The following is a 6,000-nucleotide window of genomic DNA, read 5'->3' on the forward strand; positions in this document are numbered from 1 at the left end:
AGTTGGTGGTCGTTCTGGGAGTTCTCTTCTTAAACTTTGCAGCTCTTTCTCACCACTCTGTGAAATAGAATTTTGCACGAAGGAGACGGTGGTCTGATCCCATTTGGAATTTTGGGACAACAGCGACATCGGTCAGGCAAAACCGTTGATTGAATATGATGTGGACCGTTGATTGAATGTGATGTGGTCTATTTCGTTGTGGAACTGTCCACCGGGAGACTCCCATGTCCAACGTTTAGATTCGGCCTTCTGGAAGTGTGAGTTACCATGGATGGTCTTGGTCTACATGATGAACTCAGTCTCTCACCCTATTCATTCCATTCTAGGCCATGGGTCCCGATGTGGAGTTCTTCAGCTGATCTTCTTGGTCCTATCTTGGCATTAAAATCACCCACAATGATCTTGTAGAAGGTGTGTTCTTTATAGAACTTCTCCAGCTCCACGTAGAACTTCTCAATTTCTCCTTTATCATAATTGGGTGTTGGTGCATAGACAATGAAGATAGAAACTGCAGGCAGTGAGCCACATCTATTCAAATGTAAACGTCCGATTCAGGTTGTTAGGCATTCGAATGAATCAATGCTCATGGCCAAGTTTGTGTTGACAAGGACACCGACGCCTCTGACGCCTCTTTTGTCGCATGTTCCGAGGAACAATTCCTCTCTGGTGTCGAAAACAGCGTGATGTGATTGGTGCCTTTTTGTCTCGATCAGACCAATGATGTCGTACTTGATATTTCGCGCCTGTGCCATCAGGTCCTCGATGGATGCATCCGATGTTAGCGTATGTGCATTGAAAGTACAGACAATCATTTTTGTCTTCCTTCGTTTTGGGAGCCTAGATCGGCCTTGAGATTTTATTAGCCTCTCCTTTCTCATCCTTCTCAATGCTGCCATATTGGTGACGCCTTCAGGGTCAGGGGAATGAGACCCTTTGTAATTACTGGTTTTGGCATATCGAATACACAATGGATAGCTTGCAAGGCTCTGCTGTGCGAGCAGAATACTCTCGGTAGCTTGTCAGGCTCTCTGAGAGGGATAGAGGCTTTTGGTGCAGCCTCTAATCGCCCTTGTTGGTGTTCCCATGGTTCAAACCATATTTGAACCCTATCAAACAAGGTGCGGCAATTCTGGAAGATGGATATTAAGTGTTTTATAATGTGTCATGTGGCCGCAAAGCGGCCACGCGGCCTGGCGGCTAGGCAGTGGAGGTCTGCCGGTGAGGTATTTTTCTGGTAGCAGTAGGGGTAGGGTGGGTCTTCTGTGGGCAATCCAATCCCTGGGTCTCTGGCCTTGGTGGAAGCAGACAGGGCAGGGTAGGGTGGGGCTCCTGATTTTAATCCCTTCGTCACCTGTGGTTGGTGGGAGCAAGCAGAGAATCTCTGTCCCCGGGTCCATTGAACCTGGAGTCCAAGGTCTCAGAGTTCCGCTTATCTTGTTCTGTGGGGTTTCAGTCGTGCGTGAGTCTCAGCCGGAGCGTCCGGGAAGCATCCTGGAGCGTGGCGGCAGTGGGGTAGTGGAGGTAGTGGAGGTAGTAGAGGTAGTAGAGGTCTGCCGGTGAGGTATTTATCAGGTGTTAACAATTTCATTTTTCCCAATAGATCTTTAGATCGAGAATTTCAATTTTTCCAAATCCAGGTGTGGGTTTCTGGGCACTGAGACTCCACCTACCCATTCCCTCTCACCAGGACCCGGCTCCAGATGGAAAACCTTAGAGCTGGGAGCCTGACAGCTAATTAGCCAAACCCCAAACTGATTCTTACTGAACACACTTCATACTGAAGCCAGTGGGTGCACCAAACATACTTCACGACCTTATGCAGTCATACATCTTAGTCAGCTAAATGGAGTGACTAGATCAAAACCCCCTTGTCATAGTCTAATAGCGCCAAGTAGTAAGAAAAACAGTCTAAAACAAAGGTATTGTCAGTAGCCTTCTGTTATAAACAACTGGATATATCACTTTTTAAATATTAACTGGAACCAGCATTAACCCACATAAAACTCAACAGGGGCAGAGCGATAGGACAGAGGGTGGGGCATTTGCCTTGCATGCGGTCAACCGGGGTTCAATCTTCAACATTCCATATGTCCCCCTGAGCACAGCCAGAAGTTAATACCTGAGCCAGCGTAACCCCTGAGCATCGCCAGGGTGACCCAAAAAGCAAAATGAAAATAAAATAAGAAGACATAAAATTCAAAAATTAAAGGGATATATATTTTTAACTCAACAATGAGGAGAGAGATGCCTTCACATCCTGTGTCATCGGGGCACCCTGGAGCGGGGCGGGTGAGACAACACCTGCCCCAATTGAGCCCCAGCAGCCAAAAACCTCCAGAACCCAATTGCCACAATGCTCATGGCCAACTTTCACAGGCTCAGGATGAGTCTCCCCACATGAGAATATATATATGCTGAAAAACTCAGATATGCAGGTTTTGTGATGGAAATTTACAAGTTCACACTGAGTCAGGAATAGGCAACCTACCCCCATTTCCCTGTTCTCCCAGGATCTGGAAGGCAGGCCAAGGAACCTAGGCCTCTGGCCACATGATCCAGAGACTCACAAATCTCTGAAGAGAGCAACAAGCAGCAGAGATGCCTCCACACCCCGAGCCAGTAGGGCAACCCGGAGGAGGGCGGGTGAACCCATCTCCCACCCCAACAAAATCCCAGCAGTCAAAAACCTCCAGAACCCAATTGCTAATTGCTGATCTCCATAGGCTTGGGATGAGCTCCCCCACTCAGAAAATGCATCTGCTGAAAAACTCAGCACTGGTTGTTCTTTTTCACCAGGTTTTTTAAATCACCCTGAGATACATAGTTCCGAAGTTTTTCCTGATGGGGTTACAATGTTTCAACATCTAAACATCCATCCCTTCACCCATGTACATTTCCGTTCCACTATGCCCCCATCCCCACATCCACACATTCTTCTCTCTCTTTCTCTCTCTCTCTCTCACCTCCCTCCCTTCTCTCTTTCTCCTCTCTCCCCTCCTTCTCTCCTCTCTCTCTCTCTCTCTCCCTCTCTCCCCCTCTCTCTGTCCCTCCCCCGTGCTTCTTATGGTGCTTAGGCTATCCTTTTCTTGAAGCCAAGGTAGTTTACAGCTTACCCTGGGTCCATGCAACTCTCTGCACGACCCACCATCTGGGGTGTTAGGAGCTAAGGGCAATAGGCTTACGTAATGGATGACCAGGATAAATATTATTTGGAGTCAGTTAACTCCCATGTTAAAAAAGCATAACATTAACTGCTTTCCTGTGTCTATATAAAAAGGACATTGCTCTAAAATAAACTATGCAAACGACATAATGAGAAAAGCAATATTTCACTTACATATACAAAGCAATGTTAAACCTAAAATGCTGAGGATTATAATCCAAGAAGGAAGGGCAAGGGCGTTTTGGGGTTGATAGGGCATTTCTCTATTAATTTTGAATGCAGAGTCTCCTGCCCCCGCGCCTGGCTGTCCTCACTGGGGCCCCTTGGAGGAGAGCGGGTTGAGTTTTCCTCCCCACCCCGACCAGGGCTCCGGCAGCCGAAGACCTCCAGAACCAGTCACCACCATGCTGAGACCACTCTCCGCATACATGAAGGTACCAGCAGAGGAACAAAGGCACGCGGGTCCCGGGGCTGAGATCTCCAAGCCTACTCGGATCGGGGCTGAGCATCCTCCACCCAGATCCTACAAATTCCAGTAGGCAAGGGTCACACCCACCAACTGGCCCCCTGGCGCCGTGTAATCCCATCAACGGCCAAGACTCAGAGACTATAAAACCCAGCTCCTGGAAGCAACATCTTATTATCTCATTCCTACTTTGGACAAACTGGCAGGCTACCGAATGTAACCTGCCCACATGGCAGAGTCTGGCAAACTCCCCGTGGCGTACCCAATAAGCCAAATACCAGTAACAGTGATGGGGCTCATTCTCCTAACTCTGAAAGAGCCTTGAATTTGGCACTTTTTAAAAAATCTCAGGGCTAGGACGAAGGAGACGTTACTGGGGCCTGCTCGAGGCAATCGACGAATAACAGGATGGTCGTGATCGTGATCGCTGAATGCAAGCAAAATTCTGTAAAATTGATAAATTTTACTATATAGGAATTGTACCTTATCTAAGCTTGATTAAAATGAGGTAACAAAATATTGAATACATGTGAATTTCAAAGAAAAGGCACGGTGGGCACGGGAGGAACTCGAGCATTCGGTGGCCAAGAACCGTTCCCCTGGCCGCCCCATGGCGATGGAAGGACTAAGGACCGGAGAAACGAAGAAACTTGCCCTGGGCCCCAGGCTGGTCGGCAATCAGTTTATTTCACTCTCCTCCCCAGCGTAGTCTGATCTCTTCCCTTACTGCACAATTACAGTTGTAGTTTAAGTCATAGTCCCAGTCATCATAGTTCCATCATCCTAGTCTCCTCGTAGTCTCATATTCTCCTCATAGTCATTGTATTCTTGTCCTCAAAGTCCCAAAGTCTCTTCTTTTCCCTTACAGCATAGTTATATAGTTATATGATGGGGTTAAACATTGTCAAAACGACAAACAGAGGTAAAGCCACTTCTTCAGGGGAAGTTCTAGGAGATTAGCTCAAGGATAAACTCTCATCTGAAGGTTCAGCACTTCAGATTACTAGGAGATCTGCTCAAGGGTGGGATACCATCCAGGGTGTATTGCTTTCTCCTTTCCTCAGATAGTAATCCATTTAAACAATCAGTAACTTTACGTCCTATAATATTTCTAACCATTTTGTATGAACACAGTAAGAGATATATGTTAAACTTAAAGGTTGGCTCTTGCTGCATCCCACATGGCTAAGTCGAACAGGGTCCCGGAGGCAGAGGGAGAAGGGCAACGGGGTAAGGAGAGCTGCAAGCAATGCTCATGCAGTGTCTTTATTGAACAAGCAACAGACTTTTTATAGGTCTCCAGAAGGAAACAGACATTGGAAAAATATACAGGAACTTTAAGGATACGTAAGTTTAGAATGTACTGGGCTTCTAGAGGTCAATGATGTTTTTTCTATAGTTACATAGTTTCATGATGTTTTCCTTGGTTATATATTGATACACTTTAGCAACATGTTCTGCCATAAGACCCGGGAAAGAGCCAGCTAGAAAAACAAAGTCAGCCCTTAGATTGTGTAACCCCAAGACAACGGTTCCTATAAACCAGCCTTTAGACAACACGTCTCCAGGACAACGACTTTCTTAATATTAACTAGCACAGGCTCCCAACAGGCTCTTTCTGGGGACATCTCACTATATATTCCAGATGACAGTCCTCAGGCCAGGTTAGTCTTTCCTAACCCCAGCAGGGTCCTTATTCAGTTACTTTATTTTGAGTCATGACAAAGTTTGTTCCATGACTGTACTTATGGCACTCAGCTTGTCTCCTTTCTCTGCCAGGGTAGCTTACAACTTGCCCTGTGTCCATTCAGTCCCTTCATCGGGACCCTACTTTTGGAGTGCTAGGAACTAAGGGCAACTGAGGCTAAAGTCAAGGAATTATGCATGCCCAGGAGTAAATATTATTTTGGAGTCAATTAACTTCCATATTACAAAGCATAGCCTGAACTATCTTCCTATGGCCTTACAAAAAGGGCATTGCCAAATAAACCATGCAAATGACATAAAGAAAGAGAAAAGCAATATAGAATTATTAGTGCTTGGTGGAATTGGGTGTGCCTTGGGGACACTGTTGTGGAAGTAGCTGGATAAACCTAAAGCTCCTGGGAGGAGCAAGAACAACCCTGTGTTATCCAACAGATACATTTAAAGTTACCAATTGTTTCAGAATACCTAAATATCATAAAATATTGGAAGCTGGTTATGAATTGATAAAACATTTTTATCATCATTTGTTATCCACGTGTTTGGATAAGTAGGAACAGTCCTACCATTGTCATTAGCCACACCATCAGAAGTTGGTACCTCTAACTCAGATCAGGTGAGCATAAGTCAAACCAACGGAGTGACGTCAGACGCAAAAACCCTGCCA

This window comes from Sorex fumeus, unplaced genomic scaffold (assembly GCF_029834395.1).
Source record: "Sorex fumeus unplaced genomic scaffold, SorFum_2.1 ptg000051l, whole genome shotgun sequence".
NCBI lineage: Eukaryota > Metazoa > Chordata > Mammalia > Eulipotyphla > Soricidae > Sorex > Sorex fumeus.